This window comes from Dendrobates tinctorius, unplaced genomic scaffold (genome assembly GCF_039654945.1).
Source record: "Dendrobates tinctorius isolate UK_male_01 unplaced genomic scaffold, ASM3965494v1 ptg000107l, whole genome shotgun sequence".
Classification (NCBI taxonomy): Eukaryota; Metazoa; Chordata; class Amphibia; order Anura; family Dendrobatidae; genus Dendrobates; species Dendrobates tinctorius.
The window spans coordinates 22,168,307-22,189,301 of record NW_027361775.1 but is presented as its reverse complement, the minus strand read 5'-3'; positions in this window follow the sequence as shown (position 1 = coordinate 22,189,301).

Sequence of the window (20,995 nt, the reverse complement as noted above, 5' to 3'; positions counted from 1 at the left end):
GGAACAGGAAATCCCACCATAGTATCTTTTAAAGTCTCAGACAAACCCTTCTGAAAGAGAGCTGCCAATGCACTATCATTCCAAGGACCGCCCACTTTCAGAATTTCTGACAGTATAACTCTGCAGGATCCTGACCCTGGTTCAATGCCAATAGGGCTCTCTCAGCTTGATCAATAGCATTAGGTTCATTATATAACAAGTTTTAGGAAGGGAGAGATGAAAAAGGAAGATATGGCTGATAGACACTCCGGGATTCTGGACAGCAGACAGGTGACATCTGGGCCAGAGAGCTAGATCTGAGTGTCGACCGCATACAGGTGGTACTGGAAGCCATGAGACTTTATGAGTTGTCCTAGGCCAAGAGTATAGATGGAAAAAAGAAGGGGTCCCAGGACAGAGCCTTGGGGGACTCCAACAGAGAGAGGTCGGGATGAGGAGGTAGTGTGGGAGTGGGAAACGCTGAATGTGCGATCAGAATGGTATGAGGCAATCCAGGACTGGGCAAGGTCTTTGATGCCAAGGGGAGAAAGAATCTGTAGCAGTAGGCAGTGGTCGACTGTGTCGAAGGCAGAGGACAGGTCGAGAAGGAGGAGAATGGAGAACTGTCTGTTAGCTTTGGCTGTGAGTAAGTCATTAGTAATTTTGGTCAGGGCAGTTTCAGTGGAGTGATGGGGGCAGAAGCCAGATTGGAGGATGTCAAGGAGGGAGCTAGATGAGAGGTGGGAAGAAAGTTGAGCATAGACATGCTTTTCTAGGAGTTTGGAAGCAAACGGGAGCAGTGATATGGGGCGATAGCTGGGCATAGCAGTTGGGTCAAGGTTTGATTTTTTGAGGATGGGTGTTATGGTGGCATGTTTGAAGGCAGAGGGGAAGGTACCAGAAGATAGGGATAGGTTAAAGAGATGGGTTAGGGCTGGAATGATCATGTTAGTGAGGTTGGGGAGCAGGTGGGAAGGGAAGGGGTCAAGTGCACAGGTAGTGAGGTGTGATTTGGAAAGGAGATGAGTAAGCTCTCCTTCGATGATGTTGGAGAGGGAGGTTATTAGGGAAGGGCAGAAGTCTGGTATGTGGAGCGGTTGGGGTGATGGAACATTAAAGGTTTGTCTTGTTTGGTCGATCTTGGTTTTGAAGTAAGTGGCAAAGTCCTCAGCAGAGATGAGGGGAGTTGGAGGTGGCAGTGGTGGGGGGAGGAGAGCGCTAAATGTGCTGAACAGTTGTTTTGGGTTGTGGGTTAACTATGTTGTACTTTATTCTCCACATTGTTTTTTAAGTAATTCAAATAAAAATCTATTTTAAATTTATGGTTCTCTTCATTTGGCTAAAAGTGATGTTAGTCCTATCTTGAGTGTATACAGTAATAATAAGCACATATTGTGTTGTTGATCACCAAAGGGTTTTGTTATAAATGTGCGCTGATAACAACTGTTTGTGCTGTTTGTGAGTCATTCACTTAAGAAACATTACGATCCCCCAAGATGGCCCACCAGCTGATGTTTTTATCTGGCCTTTTGTGTTCTGTACACTACTTCTAAAGGACAGATATACCATGGCTCAGTTATTCATCAGCACTGGTTATCATCTGTAAGATGATTCTATTTAGTCTTCTACTTCTCTAATGTCTGCTGGTAAAGCTGAAATACAGTTCTTTATTTGGAAATGAACGTTGCACCTACTCCTAGTATGAACCCATAATCTGCACATAACATAACTCCTGTTTTAGTGCACTGTATTTTCCATGATTATGATTTTGAGTTAGTGAGTACCAGATTTCACAACATATTGCATGTACAGTCATGGATGAAAGTGTTGGCACCCTTGAAATTGTTCCATTAAATGAAGTATTTCTCCCAGAAAATGATTGCAATCACACATGTTTTATTATATACATAAAAACATAAAATAAATAGGACATCTTTTCACACAAAACTCCAAAAATTGTCTGGACAAAATTGTTGTCACCTTTCCAAAATTTTTGTCAAACAACTTGGTTTCAAGCATGTGATGCTCATTCAAACTCACCTGTGGAAAGTAACAGGTGTGGGCAATATGGAAATCACACCTGAAACCAGATAAAAAGGGGAGAAATTGACTCAATCTTTGCATGTTGTATTTGTGTATGCCACATTAAGCATGGCGAACAGAAAGAGGAGAACTGTCTGAGGACTTGAGAACCAAAATTATTGGAAAAAAATAATCTCAAAGTTAAAAGTCCATCTCCAGAGATCTCGATATTCCAATGTCCATGACTCACAACATAATCAAGAAGTTTACAACCCATGGCACTGTGGCAAATCTCCCTGGACAGCATAGAACAATTGATGAAAGGTTGCACTGCAGGATAGCCCAGATGGTGGATAAGCAACCCCAATCAAGTTGCAAAGACATTCAAGCTGTCCTGCAGGCTCAGGGTGCATCAGCACAAACTATATGTTGATATTTTAATGAAATGAAGCGCCATGTCAGGAGACACAGGAGGACCTCACTGCTGACACAGAGACAGAAAAAAGCCAGACTGCAGTTTGCCAAACTATGCATGAGTAAGCCAAAACCCTTCCAGGAAAGCGTCTTTTGGACAGATGAGACCAAGATAGAGCTTTTTGGTAAAGCACATCATTCTACTGTTTACCAAAAATGGAATGAGGCCTACAAAGAAAAGAACACAGTCCCTACAGTAAAATATGGTGGAGGTTCAAAGATGTTTTGAGGTTCTTTGGCAGCCTCTGGCACTGGATGCCTTGACTGTGTGCAAAGCATTATGAAATCTGAAGATTACCAAAGGATTTTCAGTTTGCAATGTAGTGCCCAGTATCAGAAAGCTGGGCTTGCGTCCTAGGTCATGGGTCTTCCAGCAGGGTAATAACCCCAAACATACTTCAAGAAGCACCCAGAAATGCATGGAAACAAAGTGCTGGAGAGTCCTGAAGTGGACAGCAATGAGTCTGGATCTAAATCCCATTGAACACCTTTGGAGATATCTTAAAATTGCTGTCGGGAGAAGGCACCCTTCAAATATCAGAGACCTGGAGCAGACTGCAAAAGAAGAGTGGTCCAAAATTCTAATTGAGAGGTGTAAGAGACGTGTTGTTGGTTATCAGAAGCGATTTGTTTATTCCAAATGGTGTGCTACAAAATATTACGTTGAGGGTGCCAACAATTTTGTCTAGCCCATTTTTGTAGGGTTTTGTGTGAAATGATGTCCAATTTACCTTTTTTTTCCCTTTTTTTGTGTTCATCCAATACACACAAAGGAAATAAACGTGTATAACAAAACATGAGTATCTTCAATAGTTTTATAGGAGAATTACTAAAATTTCTGGAACAATTTCAAGGGTGCCAAGACTTCCGGCCATGGCTGTATAATTGAATAAGTCTTTTAGAACTGATGAGGAAGGTGTACATTACTTATCTAAAAAAAAAATCCTCAGAATGGCTGTATAATTGTTTGTGAAATGATATATTATTTTATTTTTCTGTGTAAGAGACCTTATTCAAAGCCCTAGTCCTGGTACTCATCAACAGTTATGTGGTTGAGTAGAGGAAAGGTATAATAAGGTCTAATTCCTGCCATGCCAAAATGCTTTGCATCCACATCTCAGTTCAATGGCAGTCTAGGTGTGAGTTGGAAGATCAGTTAGGGTACCGTTACACTTAGCGATGCACCAGCGATCCCGGCAACGATATGGATCGCTGGTGCATCGCTAAGTGGTGGCTAGTGAGCTGCCACACAGGCAGATCTCACCAGCAACATAGCAGGGGTCGGGGGTCGCTACTTACCTGTCAGACAAGGTGATCCTGACGTCCTCCCGCCCGCGTCTACGCGTCGCTCGTCGGCGCCACAGGAAGCCCAGCACGAAGCGCCCGACGAGAAATGGTCCAGGACGTTCTCGCGCGATCAGCAATAATCAGCGGAGGAGCCGGTCGTAGGTAAGTATCACATGTAGCGATATCGCTGCTGCGTCACAAAACCAGTGACGTTACAGCGATATTGCTAGCGATATCGCTATGTGTAACGGGCCCTTTATTTGAGAAGGGATGCCTGCAAGGACACAGTAATCATGGTTACATGGAATGCAATCACAATTAGGCCCTGAGGAAGAGGGGGAAAATACGCAAAGACACTAGCTCACCTACAGAGAAGAGGAAGCACTATGTTGATTCTTGCATACAAGTGAATTGAGAGAAGATGAGCATGTCTAGACAAAATGTTGCCGGAAGTATGCAAGTTGCATACTTGCGATTGTGTGATTGATCTGTCTCGGCAGGAACATAGGAAAGTCCCGTCAGAAACCAATGCGAGGTCTGTAAGTATTCAGAAGTCTGCAGTCGCAAGTAGTGACTGCAGACTTTAAGCATAAAACCAGACAATTCCTTGAGTGTATGCCAGTTACCTGTGTCATCTGATGTCTACAAAATGTGCTTCATGCTTGTGGAGGACACAAAGAGTGAGGGGAAGGAGGGGGAAATTGGGATTTTTGAAGGCGTGGTCCAAAATTTGCTTCTGGGGCCTGATGTGTTTTGTGTACAAGTGGAAGCTGATTGGGAGCAGCAAATGTGGATATTCCATCTGACCACAAAAATAGGATTTTTGCAAATAAGTGGGAAAAAAAATCACTGAAGATTGGGGCAAGCAAAGCTTAGTCTTCAGTCTTCGTTTACACCTATAAAGTTGTGCCGTCAAAGTTTCGGTAAACTGGTAAGTCTGTAAGCTGGTCTCCACAAGAACATGCATCTCTTTTATGGTGATTCTATTAGACAATCGTCCAAAACTTAAGTGGATACTGGATGGTGAACAGTGCCAGGAAAAGTTCTCCATTAGTCTGAAAGATGCCATAATGAATAATTACAGTGGGAAGGGAAATAGATTTTCTCTACAGGATTTACACTACACAAGTAAAAGACAAACGCAATACAAGAGATCTTCATAACGTCTTTCATTCTTTTTGGGAGACTTTCATGGAATTTTGTAAAATAGCAGGAACTTTATTAATGTTTCTTTAAAACAAAAGCTTATTTTCATGCAATTTATACTTTTTACTGTACATTCCCATGTATCATATGTGCTGTGGAAAATCAGCAGTGGTAAATACAGTTGCGTAACTCACTGTGAAAAGAGTGCAGATTTTCATCCGTAGCATAAATTGACATATTGTGGATTTCAAATCTGCACCACAGGTAAATTTATGCCATAATTTTTTTTAGCAGCTTGTTAATTAGACTTTTTGAAATGTCATTCACAATGCTAATACTTTAATACACAGTGGACAGAAATCTGCTGCATATTTGCAATGTGAAAGCATAACTTTATGTACAGTACTTCCTAGTTTGATACACATTGGGACCGTTTAGCCACATACTAGTCAGAATGCACATGCTGACCACCACACCACTGAAAGTACGTACAGCAGGTGAAATAAGTATTGAACACGTCATCAATTTTCTAATTAAATATATTTCTAAAGATGCTATTAACATGAAATTCTCACCAGATGTCGGTAACAACCCATCTAATCCACACAGGCAAAGAAATCAAACCATTGTTGTAAATAAATTAATTTACGTATAATAATGAGGAATGACACAGGGAAAAAGCATTGAACAAATAAAGAGATGTGCAAAAATCCATGGGGAATCATGACACCAGCTGAAATCTATCAGTAGTTAGAAAGCAATCCTACCACTTAGTGAAAAATAATGTCAGCTTGGTTCAACTGATGGCCTATAAAAAGGTGACTCATTACTAAGGTGCCACACAAGAAACATCTCATGATAGGTAAAACCAGTGGGCTGCTTCAAGACCTTTGCAAACTTATTGTTACAAAGCATATTGATGCCATTGGTTACAGAAGCAATTCTAAACTCCTGAAGGTTCCAGTGGGAACTGTTGGGACCATAATCCAGAAGTGGAAGGAACATAATTTTACCATAAACCAGCCATGACCAGGTGCTCCCCGCAATATTTCAGATAGATGAGTGAAAAAGAATTATCAGACGATCAGGGGCGGTCACTGACAGCTTGGAGCCCCTGTGCAAGAAATGTGTCTGGGCCCCCCTCCTTTTATGGCGACAAAGCTACATATATATATACAGTTTATTTATATATATATATATATATATATATATATATATATCATGTTTCAATGTAGGCACCATGCATTTTTCTTAATTCATTCTTCTATATGCATGGTGTCGACAGTGAAACATGGTGGTAGCAGTGTTCTTATGTTTGACTTCATAAGTGCTGCGAGCTACATTTCATATAAGGTATCATGAATTCACAGATTTGCAGCTCTATAGTGAAAAAGAAGGTGTTACCAACACTCCGTCCTCTTGGTAGGGGAGCACTTTTCCAACATGACAATAATCCAAAACACATCTGTTGCATTTCAGGAGAACAAGGTGAAAGTGACTCAATGGCTAAGTATGTCTCCTGATATGAACCGGATTGAACCCCTATAGGGACTTCTGAAGAGACAAGTTGGGCATCACTCTCCATCCAGCATCCAGGCACTAAGGGTATGTGCACACGTTGTTATTATTATTACTGTTATTTATTTATATAGCGCCATTAATTCCATGGTGCTGTACATGAGAAGGAGTTACTTACAAAGTTATAGATATTGTTTACAGTAAACAAATTTACAATGACAGACTGGTACAGAGGGAAGAGGGCCCTGTCTTTGTGGACTTACATTCTACGGGATGATGGGGAAGTGACCGGAGGTCGGGGGTGCAGCAGCTCTGGTGGTGGTGAGGCGGCAGCTCGGGTGGTGGTGAGGTGGCAGAATGGTTATTGCAAGCTGTAAGTTTTCCTGAAGAGATGGGTTTTCAGGTTCCGTCTGAAGGATACAAGGGTGGTGGATAATTGGACATGTTGAGGTGTGGAATTCCAGAGGATGGGGGATATTAGGGAGAAATCTTGGAGGCGGTTGGGTGAGGAGCAAATAAGTATGGAAAAGAGTAGGAGGTCTTGGGAGGATCGAAGATTATGTGAGGGAAGATATTGTGAGATTATTTCAGAGATATAGGGAGGGGAAAGGTTGTGGATGGCTTTGTAGGTCAGTGTTAGTAGTTTGAACTGGATTCGTTGAGGAATTGGGAACCAGTGGAGGGATTTGCAGAGGGGAGAAACAGGGGAGTAGCGAGGAGAGAGGTGGATTAGTCGGGCAGCAGAGTTGAGGACAGACTGGAGTGGTGCAAGAGAGTTGGCGGGGAGACCACAGAGGAGGGTGTTGCAGTAATCAAGGTGGGAGATGATGAGGGCATGCACAAGAGTTTTAGTAGATTGAGGGCTGAGGAAGGGACGGATTCTGGAAATATTTTTTGAGTTGGAGGCGACAGAACGTGTTGCGGATTTGCTATTGTAATAATCTGCACGTATTCTTCTTCTCTTGGCAGAAAATGCAGTTGAAAATCTGCTCGTTTTTGATGCGGATTTTCATGCAGATTTGGCTGTGGATTTGCAAGCTAAATAAAGATATAATGTTTAACAAAAAAAATTGTGATGTATTTCCTTGTCCAACCTCTTCTTTTACATTCTCCATTAAAGACCATAATATCATTACATACCATGTTCAAATATAATGTTTACACATACAAAACAAATATAAGTGAATATATAAGTGAAATATAAGTGAAAGCTGTGATTAAATCAAGGTTATTCCACAAAATATTGATTTCTGAACTCTTCCTGAGTTAAAACATTAGTAAGGTTGTTTTTATATATGATTATGAACTTATTTTCTTTGCATTATTTGAGGTCTGAAAGAACTGTTGTTTTTTTTATTTTGACCATTTCTCTTTTTTAAAAAAAAAAAACAACAAAATTTATTGCTTGGAAATTCGTAGACATGTTCTCAGACGTTTGTAGACTAAAAGAACAATTTACGTTTTACTTAAAAATATACCTATAAAGAGAAAAATCAGACAAACTGAATATTTGAAAGTGGTCTCTTAATTTTTGCCAAAGCTGTATATACACATATACATATACAGCTCTGGCAAAAAATTAAGAGACCACTTTCAAATGTTCAGTTTGTCTGATTTTTCTCTTTCTAGGTATATTTTTAAGTAAAATGTAAATTGTTCTATGACTCACTTGGAGTCATATTCTGTTGTTTAAGTGCTCCCTTTATTTTTTGAGCAGTGTATATATACATATATAGTATATATACATACATACATACAGGCTAAAAACATCAGCTCTGGCACCAATTCTGTCACTTAGCCCCCGCTCTTCCCACTTGCCCTGTAACAGTGGCAAGTGTAATGACCAGAGGTCCGAATAAGATCCAGTGGATCACAAACCAAGACTGAGGCAGAAATCTCAAAAGTGTCTTTACTCAAACAGCATATAAAGTAGAACTTAGTATGTGGAAGAAACAGATTGAAATACCCTTATACAGTACACTCACTCAGCCGGAGCTGAAATCACTATGCCAATCCAAGGTTCCCTGAAGCGCGTATTGCACAGGGATTTGAAATAAAATTACCTAGCAGAAAGGTCAATTCAGGTACTCAGAGAACAGGTGTAAACAGAATGTAGTGATATCAAGGGAACCCCTGGAATGGCACACTGAGTATAACCTACAAAAATCTACAATAACAATACATATAAATATAATACAAAGGTCCTTAAGCGCTTCAACTAGGGATACCCGGGTATTTATGACTATGGTACCTTTAACCTGAGGTGAGTCTCCTCTCAGACTGCATTGGCTCCAGCCAGTCCCAAATCTTCAGCGCCAATCAATTGCAGCAACACATGGTTCCTCGTCTTGTCGGCCGGTGTCGAGCCTGAATGCCAGGGACTTATAATTCTGTAGCCTCAAGATGCTGTCTCTCCTCCTGTAGTCCTCACAAATTCTCCTAGAAGCAATACGCCTGTTTCTGTAAAAATGTCTGTCCAATATTGCTTCTCAGCTCATCACAACAGGCACTCCACAGAGCTCCACAGTCATACAGCTCTCAGGAACGCTCATTCTTTGTTCCACAGCAAGGGATTAGGCTCCCAAGATGAAGGGGTTGCAGCAGGGCCACACTGGCCATTTGACAATTCTGGCAAATGCCAGAAGGGCGTGTCTGGTTGTGGCCTGCCTTGTCTGCTACGTTGTTAGCAGAATCGGTGTTCTTAAGTCACCCATACTGTTAAGAGTTGTTACGGAGCACAAAGCCGCTGACTCTGTCACTTACCCCAGCATGCCATGGTATCATTAGAAATACTGGTCTTGTAGTAAATCTTGTTTTCCTCCATCCCCAGTAATATTAGTAGTAATATATCCCATCTGGTGCTTGGGGACGGCATAGCATGGGCCTGTGTGATTTCAAATGCGAGGGCTGAATTTCAGCCCCAGTCCATAACTGGGTTGCAGTACACAGCCTCTTACAGCGTTCAATCTCTTTACCTCTCACAAGCTGCTCCACGCAGGGCAGTCTCTCTGATTCTGGAAGCGTTTCCTTACATCTCTAGACAGCCGACACTAGACCCCACCCCCCAGACACAGATTCCCGGGCACTTGCACCTGCTCTTAGCTGCAGCAGGCAAACACCAGATGGTCCTAGTGCTCTACTGGTGTAATCACAGTTCACCCTCTTACAGCAAGTAGGGTTGATGTCACCTGTGTATTGTCCAGTGACCTCAAGCCCACGGATTAGTAAAGGAGAGGTGTCAACAAGACACCCCCATTACTAATCCTATAGTTCTATGGTAAATAAACACACACCCAGAATAAAGTCCTTTATTAATCTTAATTAACCATACTTATTCCAAACACCTAATTCCCCGATGCCCTTGATCTCCTGTATTAAAAATAAAATAATAAACCACCATAAATACTCCCTGGTCCGCCGTAGTCCTAAATAATGAGTGCCCCACGATGATCTCACGTGTATAACAGTCACATCGGGAGATGTGACTGCTCTACCTGGCCTCCGGTGATACAGTAACAGGAGAGAGTTTGTGCGCTCACTTTATGGCACCGCTGCATGAGAATTTTCTCATGCAGCGGTGTCGCAAGTGACAGCAGGAAGTCCGGTGACCTCTGAAGGCGGCGTAGTGATACAGTGCGGGAGGATACCTCCTGTCACTGTATCACCGGAGCTGTGTAGAGCGGTCACATCTCCCGATGTGACTGTTCTACACGTGAGATTGCCATGGGACACTCATTATTTAAGACTACGGGGGACCAGGGAGTATTTATGGTGGTTTATTATTTTTCTTTTTGTTACAGGAGATCGAGGGCATCGGGGAATTAGGTGTTTGGTGAGTATGAATGTGTTTTGCTTTTTTTACACTTGAACACATTCGCCGGATGATGGGACTACTATCCCATCATCGGCTCATGCTGTCACTGTAACATGTGACACCAGACATTGCCAGATGGGAGTAGTAGTCCCACCAGACATTGCCTGGCTACACACAGACACCCGCAGACAGACATACACACAGACACACACACAGACACCCACAGACCGACACAGACACCCGCACACAGATACCCGCAGGCAGACACACACATCCACAGATAGACACACACCCGCAGACACCCACAGACACCCGCAGACAGACCCGGACACTTTCTCCGCTTACATAGTCTCCACCCACACACATATTCTCCGCTCACACACTCTTCCTGCTTCCTATCTGCAATGTTTTTGGCACACAAATCCGCAGACCTTTTTACATCTGCGCTTTAGCTGCGGATTTGACTGACTCGATGTAAGACAATGGGTGCAGAAACACTGCAGATCCACAAAAAGAATTGACAGGCTGCGGAAAATAAAACGCTGCGAATCTGCACGGAATTTTCCGCAGCATGTGCACACCAATTCTGGATTCTCATTGCTTAACATTGGTTGGAAAATACATTGCGGATTTGGAGTAAATCCTTGGGGAAAAAACACTGCGGATCCGCATAAAAATCCGCAACCTGTGCACATAAACAGACTTGTTCACTGTGTGCATGGCTCATGTGTTTGTATCTAATTGGTTTCTTGTTCTTGCAAGATTAAGGAGGTTTTCCACCCCTCCCTTGTGGGCCATGCACATAAAGGCCGTTCTCTGCAGCTTGTCCACATCGGACATTACCTGTCTGAATCCTGCTTATATAGGTATTATACACATGACCAGGTTTTTAAATACATCAGTTAGGGACTGCTCTGATGGATATACCTTGAGGTTTGGTAGAGCAGCTTAGTATACATTTTTTGCAAAAACCGTATCAAGCAAATACCCTGTTTTTTATCATCTCTTTACTAGCACTTGCTGTTTACTGTTACTTCTTTACAACAGAGTATTTTTATACATTTGTTTTGCTGTGCTTTTCTATGTTTCCGTCTTTTGGTGGTGTGAACACTGTCCTACAGACATGTTCACTGTGTGCATGACCCATGTATTTGTATCTAACGTGTGCACATAGCCTAAAAGAGGTTGTTCTTGAAGAATGTAAAAATATAGATGTTGCAGTATGCCACCAACTTGTTTATTCCATGCATAGAAGACTTGGTGCTGTCCTTAAAAATCATGGAGATCATACAAAATACGAGATGTATTATTTTTTGATGTGAAGTGTATTCATTTTTGTATCAACTATTTGAGTAATCTGGGATCACATGATCATGTATGCTCTCTGATCCAATTCTCTTTACATGAGAAATTCAGAGCACAGGTGTGAAAAAGATGAAGAACTTAATTTCTTCATATTCTCCATTGTCTGACTCTGAGGAAACTGGATGGCTTAAAGATAACATCCGAGTGCAGTTCATTGTTTTGTTTTTTTATTTGAATTAGCATGGAGAGGTATGTGTAAAGGATATACTGTGTATATACAATTTAACCTTTAATATGACAATATATTAAAAAGAGCTATGCTTGATTAATCCCTTTCCGACATTGGGCATAATAGTACGCCGATGTCGGACTCCCTCCCTTTGATGTGGGCTCCAGGTGAATCGCGATCCACCCACGGCTATTAACTAGTTAAATGCCGCTGTCAAACGCTGACAGCGACATTTAAATGGCAATTCCGGCAATCACGCTGGAAAAACGCACACCGGTGACCCACGTCACGTGATCGTGGGTCACTGGTGTGTCGGCATGACAACCCCAGGTCTCCTGGAGACCTCTATGGCTGTTAGTGCTGGATTGCTGTGAGCGCCACCCAGTGTTTGGCGCTCATAATGTGACACCCCAGAGTCCGGTTGTCACAGTGACATTACCTTCCTCTAATGGGTAAAGTCATGCTTGGAGGCAGAAAGGGACCCCATGCCAGGCAGCATAGATTTAATCACAATTCCTCTGCATGTCAGAAAAAGGGAGATGTCTTATAAATTCTGGCCAGCAGAGGGGGTTGGTGAGTCAGCTAGAAATCAGCTGAGGGGGGTGTCATGGAAACAAAACAGCTGTGAGCTGTGAGGAGAAATGACAGTTACAACGTGAGGAGGTGAGGTAAAAGAGATCTTTCTGGAAGATCCAGTCAGTTCAAGACAGGGAGCTGATCGGAGAGGAGCTCAATAGGCAGAGCTGATCTGTGTAGAGGGAAAGGACAAGAGCAGAGACTGAGAGACTCCAGGGAAGCTAAAATACTGCATATAGCAGACCCCTGAGTGAAGCGCTAATAAAGAGAAAAGGGACATCAGAGTCCTAGGCGGACAAGGTCTGTAAGTCCTGATAGCCGAATCTGAAAGTACGGGGGATTGTAAATTCCTGTGCACATTGAACACCTGAGGGCACATCAGCGGATAAGGAGCCCGGGGTTGACGGTGAAAAGAACGGTACCCGTGGAATAGGCTCACGCTGATAGCTGTACAGGTTAGTGAAACCATCACGAATAGAGGGTCACAGCATAGTTATTTACAGCGGAGTCCCACACACAAAGCGCAGAAAGGAAGGTCCTAAATCTCCACCTGGCAAGGTGGATCCCCTGAATGCCTCCAGGCGAGCCGGACTCATTCCATCAAGTGTATGTGGTACTCCGGACTGCAACCTATTATCATTAAAAGGTAAAGAAACTGCACCTCTCTGTGTCTTTCTCTGATTTCTCTGCACCCCAACGTTCACAGCCATTTTTACTATTTAACATCTTTGCCCTGGGACTACAGCCCTACCTGTGGAGGGCTACAACATCATAGCTGCACCCAACAGCCATCCCAGAGAAGCAACACCGCAGCGCTGGTCACCTCTGACTAGAATACCACAGGTGGCATGACGTATTTAACCATCTATAAACTTTATTTTCATTTTTACCATATAAATACCACACAACTTTCCCCTATTTTATTACTGGACACCTTTGGGCCACGGACCGGGTCGCCGCCGCCGTGACACCGTCCCCCATGGAAGTCGACGGGCCCGGTACCGAGTACCCCCAAGCCCTGCGGGGCACTCCAACTGGCGTTACGAACAGGATTTAGCGAGCCTAGCAAAGTTGGGTACTGTGCGCCATAGACTTTATTAAATTGAGTGCTAAAGACTTTAATGAGCTTTCAATTAGCCGCCATAACTGCGTCACACAGTGCATGCGAGAAGAGAGGGACGTGCAATTGTGGACAGAGCCAGAGATAAAGCACGACGCGAAGCCCCCTGCCCGTGCTTTGACGTTAGTGAGCAAGTGAAAAGCAGGAAGAAAAATGCCCAACGCGGGTGAAGATTCAGCGGTGGTCGCAGCCGCAGCTCCCATAATGCCGCTATCAATGCTATATACAGTATACCAGGAGCAGCCTGGTTACCTCAGTACTCAGGGGAGTCGCACACCCTGAGCGATTTTAAAGAAATACTGTAGTTTGCTCAAAGTGTACCCCCTGTCAGAAAGCCAAAAAGTCAGTATCCTCATTGGCCAGTTAACTGGCGCGGCTCAGAGGAAAGTAAAGTCCTGGCCGGACACTGATAAAAGAACTGTCAAACAAATCTTAGCCAGACTGAAAGACACTTTTGATACCCGTACTGCAACAGAGATAAAAATGAGATTTTTTGGGTGCAAACAGAGAGTGCAGCACAGTATACGGGACTATGCCCTTAATCTTCAGGAGGCACTACGGGCCGTAAAGCAGGTTGATCCTGAGTGTGTGCAAGATGAAGATAGATTATTAACAGAGCAGTTCATAGAGGGACTCCAGTCTAACAATCAAAGGACACAGCTGCGCATAATGGCCCTACAAAATCCTGAATTGGACTTTGCACACTTTAAGGATAGAGCCATCAGAGTGCTGCGTGAACCGAACCCTAGCAGCACAGAGCACTCTAAGCATCCGGCAATTACATACCAGCAGAGACAGCATCCTTTCCAAAGACCTCTATTGAGACTGACAAGCTGTCCCAAGATAATGATTCTGCTGCAGACTTACGTCTCCAAGTCAAGGAACTAACTAAAAGTGTGGCTACACTCACAAAAACTGTGCAGTACCTGCAAGTGATTCCAAAGAAGAAGATCCAGCTGGCCTCCAGTCCAGAAGACATCCCGTGGCGACAGCAGAAGAGGATCCCGCCGACCAGAGGGAGAGACAGCGTTCGTTACGACGAGGACGGACAGCCCATCTGTCGCCGCTGCAACAAGGCAGGACACCTAGCAAGATACTGTCATTTAAACAAGCACCTGCTGGGGCAAAGGGCCAACCCTCAGGAGTAAGATGACCAGGCCCACCAAATTGGCGAGACAAGTACGTAGGAGGACGACCAGTCTTGCCTGTTGTGAATGACGGTTTTCCAATGAACACTTTACTGGACACCGGTTCCCAGGTGACAACGATACCATATGTTCTATTTAAGCAGTACTGGACAGATTTAGACATTACTTACCGCCCAGATAAAGACCTTGTCATTTTTGCCAGCAATGGTCAGCCCTTGCCTCAGATGGGGTATAAAGAGGTGACCATCAAAATTGGCCTAGTAGAATTGCAATCGCAAGGTTTGATAATAGTTGACAAATGAGAATGCCATCATATGATCACTTTAGGCACTAATGTAATTGAAAATTGTCTTGGAGAAATTATTGTTTTGTTCCAACAGATAGCCGAGACCACCAGCTCCAGTCAGCAGCGGGTCCTGCAAAAGGAAATCAGAGCCCTGATGCAGAGACAACAGGTAGAGCTGTCTGGTGGAGAAGTCGGCAGTGTCAGAGTAAGTGATCCTTTCCCCATTGCAGTACCTCCCAGAAGTGAAATGTTAATTTGGTTGTCGGGCAGCAATAGGCCTAAGGGGTCAAGATTACCAAGCCCTGATAGAACCCATGTACTTTGATAGTAGGCCCACTATCCTGACAGCCAGAGGGGTAGTTGATGTCCGGAAGGGGAGAGTACCAATACGCATCTTAAATTGTGGGGAGAAAGAGGTCCAGTTACCCCGGTATGCCACCCTTGCTAAATTGTTCACCGTCAGTAACAATGCAATAGAGGCACTAGAACCCTTGCTTCCGTCTGACAAGGTGGAAGAGAATGGCTCTGAAGGGCAACAGGAGGATTGGTGTCAGCAGCTACACGTAGGCACTGACTCCACCCCTTAACACCAAAAGCATGGGGCTTACCGGGTGGCTCGAGAATTTGAACGGGTTTTCAGCAAGCATCCTCTAGATTTTGGGCAGGCAAAAGGGGTTCAACATCATATCCCCACCGGAGATCATCCACCCATTAAAGAGAGACACCAGCCTGTACCCCCAGCACACTACCAATGTGCCAAGAGTATGTTACGGGAGATGAAGGAGGCTGGGGTAATCAGAGATAGTTGTAGCCCCTGGGCAGCTCCATTAGTCCTCGTTAAGAAGAAAGACGGTACTATGAGAATGTGTGTAGACTACAGGTGGATTAACAGCATTACACATAAAGACGCATACCCATTGCCTAGAATTGAGGAATCACTAGCTGCACTGAGAACTGCAAATTATTTCTCTACCTTAGATCTCACCAGTGGGTATTGGCAGGTTCCTGTGGCAGAGGCAGACAAAGAGAAGACAGCGTTTACAACACCAATGGGCCTCTGCGAGTTTAACTACATGTCGTTCGGGCTCAGCAATGCACCAGGAACATTTCAGCAGTTAATGGAATGCTGCCTTGGACATAAAAACTTTGAAACCGTTCTGCTGTACTTGGATGACATCATCGTCTTCTCCAAAACCTATGAAGACCATTTGAAGCACCTAGCCGAGGTATTCGAAGCCCTGTCAAACTTTGGCCTGAAAATAAAACCGTCCAAATGTCACCTTTTGAAACCCAAGGTGCAGTACCTAGGCCATGTGGTGAGCGCGGAAGGTATGGCACCTGATCCTGACAAAGTCATCGTTATCCGGGACTGGAAAAGACCCAGCACTATCCATGAAGTGAGGCAATTTCTTGGGTTAGTAGGCTACTACCGAAGATTTATCAAGAATTTCACCAAGATAGCAGCACCGCTGCAAGATCTTCTAGTGGGCCAATCCAAGAAAGCCAAGAACAAAAATCTTCCGTTCAAGTGGAACAAAAGGATTGAAGAGTCCTTCACCAAGTTGAAATTGGCCCTCACAGGAGATGAGGTCCTGGCCTACCCTGACTATGACCAACCATTTGTACTTTACACTGACGCCAGCAACGTGGGATTTGGAGCAGTGCTGTCACAAGTGCAGAAAGGCAGAGAGAAAGTGATTGCCTACGCCAGCAGGAAGCTTCGTCCCACTGAGAGGAACCCCGACAACTACAGTTCCTTTAAGCTGGAGTTCCTCGCCATAGTCTGGGTGGTAACAGAGCGCTTCAAGCACTACTTGGCTTCCGCAAAGTTCACCATCTACACGGACAATAATCCGCTAACCCACCTTGAAACGGCAAAGCTCGGGGCACTTGAGCAGCGATGGATGACCCGGCTGTCCAACTAGTTCACCATCAAGTACCGAGCAGGACATAAGAATGCTAATGCGGATGCGTTGTCCAGGATGCCTAATTCACCAGACGGGAGAGAAGATCCAAAAGTACTCGAAGAAATCGAGTTACCAGCCTTCCAGTATCCAATTGCAGCCCAGCGCTCTCAAGAAGTAAGGAATAAGCGCTTTGTCGTACGAGAGGTAACGTTGAATCCATTACCCCATCATCAGTGGGCAAAGACACAAGACAGTTACCCAGCTGTTCGCCTAGTAAAGGAGTGCCTGGCACAAGCTGATGCACACCCTGGTCCAGATGACCCACAGGAAGCACAGCAGCTATGGAAGGAAAGAGGTAAGATGGTCATCTACGAGGGTAAACTGTGTCGGAGGAACATCAACTCGCGGACACACGAACTGGTCTGGCAGGTGGTAGTCCCGAAGAGGGATGCGCCAATGATCTTAGAGGCGTACCACAATGGAGCAGGACACTTCGGCTGGAAGAAGTTGGAAATTCTACTTCGTGAAAGATTCTACTGGGTTGGCATGAGGAGTTCCATTGAGAAGTAGTGCCGAGAATGTGGCCCATGCAACCTGCACAGGAAAGACCGAAACAGCCAGCGAGCCCCATTACAGCTGATCATCACAAAACAGCCACTTGAACTGGTAGCCTTGGATTACGTGAAGTTAACTCCAAGTAGGAATGGCTACACCTATGCTTTGACAATCGTGGACCATTACTCAAGGTTCTTGGTAGTCGTGCCTGTTAAAGACCAAACAGCGAAGACAGCAGCCAAGGCATTTCATCAGCAATTTTGTCGACCACACGGATACCCTGAACAAGTGCTGACCGATCAAGGTCCAGCCTTTGAGGCAGAAGTGTTCCAGGAGTTCTGTAACATGTACGGTTGCAAGAAAATCAGAACGACGCCGTACCATCCACAGACAAATGGCATGTGTGAGAAGATGAACCAAGTGGTTATTGACTTATTGAAGACCTTACCTCTGGAAGAACGAAACCAGTGGCCAGAGAAGTTGCCAGATCTGGTAGATCTATATAATCATATACCGGTAAATTCCACCAATTTCACTCCAGCCTACCTGATGAGAGCAAGACCTGGCAAGTTACCTATTGATTTAGACATGGGAGTCTTAACACCAGAGACAACATCACCAGATGCGGACTGGGATACAGAGCGGCAGCAACAATACCGCAAAGTACAGGAATGTGTGGAGAAAAGTTTGTCCCAAGCCAGACAGAGACAGGAAAGAAATTACAACCAACACGCCCCTGCAGTTCTCTTGACACCAGGAGAACAAGTACTTAAAAGAAAGAGACGTATTCACAAACTAGATGACCAGTGGGAAGCAGAGCCATACACCGTGATGCCTTCAGACTTTAATAACACCAAAGTATGTATCATCAGCAAAGATGGAGGAGAAATCTTCGAAGCAGTCTCAAGAGATTATCTAAAGATGTGCCCTGATCAATTAAAGGACAAGAAAGAAGTCCAAGACACTCCACAACCCATAGTAGAGGTGGAAGAAAAGATCCAAACTATACTTGGAGAATTGCCTTAGACGTGGACACAAGTAAATCAGGCAATAGTAGTACCAGTACTAACCTTTCATCAGCCTACTGCACCAGATGAAGAAGAGACTCTAAATGAAATGGCTCCAGTAACAGATACCACATCTGCAGAGGAATGCAGAAATCTATCCCCTGCTAACAGCGAATCTGACAATCTCATGGTGACTCTAGGAGTAGAGAGAAGGCAGTCTAGAATACCAATCTTACACAAGTCTACTTATAGCGTAGTGACTAATGCACCAACAGTAGACAACAGAGAACAGGTCAGGTCATCAGAAATACCTATACTGCATAGATCCACTCGTAGTACTAGAGGTCAGTTCCCTGCCCGTTACAGACATTATGTATTGTAAATAAAGTAATAAGAATGTATAGTAGTAACCGTTAAGCATGAGAGCCTACAGAGACTTACTGTAAGAACCTTTTTTTTTTAAAAAAAGTATTCGCAATAACCAGTTAAAGGACAATTGGGGCACAGGACTATGTGTGGTCAGAACTGTATCTGTAAATAGTTACTCCAAAAAGGCCCTGGAAATAAGCCGCCGTCGTGGCCAAAAAACAGGCCCATCTACAGAGTGCCCTGTAGCCATGCCCAGGGACGACACACAAAGTGGGCTAAGGCGGTTCCCACCAACAAAACTCCAGGAACAAGGACAAAGACAATTCCTGGATAGCAGCTTAAGGACTGGTCTCTGCAGTAACTGTGCTATTGTTTTCATTTTCTTGTCTGATTTTTGATAATTTTTACATTTTTTAGACTTTGTAGATTTCCATTAATTGTTGTTGTTAACAATTCTTGTTATGTTTCCTCAGTCCAGGAGTACTGAACTTAACTGGGGGGGGAATCTGACACCCCAGAGTCCGGTTGTCACAGTGACATTACCCCCCTCTAATGGGTAAAGTCATGCTTGGAGGCAGAAAGGGACCCCATGCCAGGCAGCATAGATTTAATCACAATTCCTCTGCATGTCAGAAAAAGGGAGATGTCTTATAAATTCTGGCCAGCAGAGGGGGTTGGTGAGTCAGCTAGAAATCAGCTGAGGGGGTTGTCATGGAAACGAAACAGCTGTGAGCTGTGAGGAGAAATGACAGTTACAACGTGAGGAGGTGAGGTAAAAGAGATCTTTCTGGAAGATCCAGTCAGTTCAAGACAGGGAGCTGATCGGAGAGGAGCTCAATAGGCAGAGATGATCTGTGAAGAGGGAAAGGACAAGAGCAGAGACTGAGAGACTCCAGGGAAGCTAAAATACTGCATATAGCAGACCCCTGAGTGAAGCGCTAATAAAGAGAAAAGGGGTGGCCTGGCAGGCAATGTGAAAGGAAGCAGGGTCTGTTTCTCTCTCTGGTGCCTGGAGTAATTTACAGCCCCGCTGACACCACTGATATCCTCGGCCAGACGATCAGATAGATAAGGGGGTAGACTACCTGCAGCTGCATTCTGAAGCCCTGGTGAGGAGCCATGACCCGCCGGAGACAGAAAGATGCAGGAAGGGGAGATGTACTCGGCTCACAAGATGGAGCTGAGGCCAGGAAGGAGGCGGAGAGAGCCAACACTGAATGTCAGAGCCGTATGGAGGCTGCAGCTAAGCTGAAGAAGTTTGCTAGAACTGAGGAGGATTCCCTGTGATCTGGAGGTAAACAAGGGGAGGAGGAGGAGAATGATTCAGAGGATTCCCTGGGAGAGATGGGGGAGGAAGAGGAGCAGCCGCAAAATGGAGGAGCTGTGGTGGGGGCAGGTGAGACCCAGAAGGCAGGGGAGGATCATGAGAATCCCACACTGAAGGACATATTTGCTGCGGTCTCCTTCTGTAAGAATGCCTTAACCACACGGACACAGCAGGTTCTGGGAATTCAATCTGAAGTGGCTGGTTTAAAAAAAGATATGAAAAAAGCTGATACCAGAACAGAAGAGGTAGAAAAGAGAGTGGGGCAAGCAGAGGACCACATCACTAAACTCCAGAAAGCAGAAAAAAGATTCGCTCAGCAAATCTCTGAAATATTGGGCAAAAATGAATGATGATCTAGAGAATCTCCCTAGACGTAATAATATAAGGATTGTTGGTCTCCCGGAAAAATCCGAAGGGAGAAACCCCACAGAATTTATGGAAGAGTGGCTCAGGGAGAAATTTGGCACAGATACTCTGACCAAGTTTTTTGCTGTGGAGCGTGCACACAGAGTTCCCATGCAGCCACAACCACCGGGTAGGGAACCACGCACTATGCTTGCTAAGCTTCTCCATTATAGGGATAGAGACATAATTCTAAGGAGGGCGAGAGAGATGGGGGATCTTGCCATGAATGGTGAAAAAGTAGCTATCTACCCAGACTTTTCTATTGCAGTCCACAAACAGCGTATGCAATTTGGAGGAGTGAAGAAGCGTCTTAGAGAGCTGGGAGTGCAGTACTCCATGATTTTCCCGGCTAAACTAAGGGTGGTGGCGCTTGATAAAGTGCAATTTTTCATCGATCCGATAGAAGCTAACCAATGGATTGACATTAATGCGCTTAAACTCCGGGGGAAGACATGAGCTGGAATTGATTGATTAGTCAAGAGGACTATGCCTGAGATTGTCGGCTGAGGACATATTACATC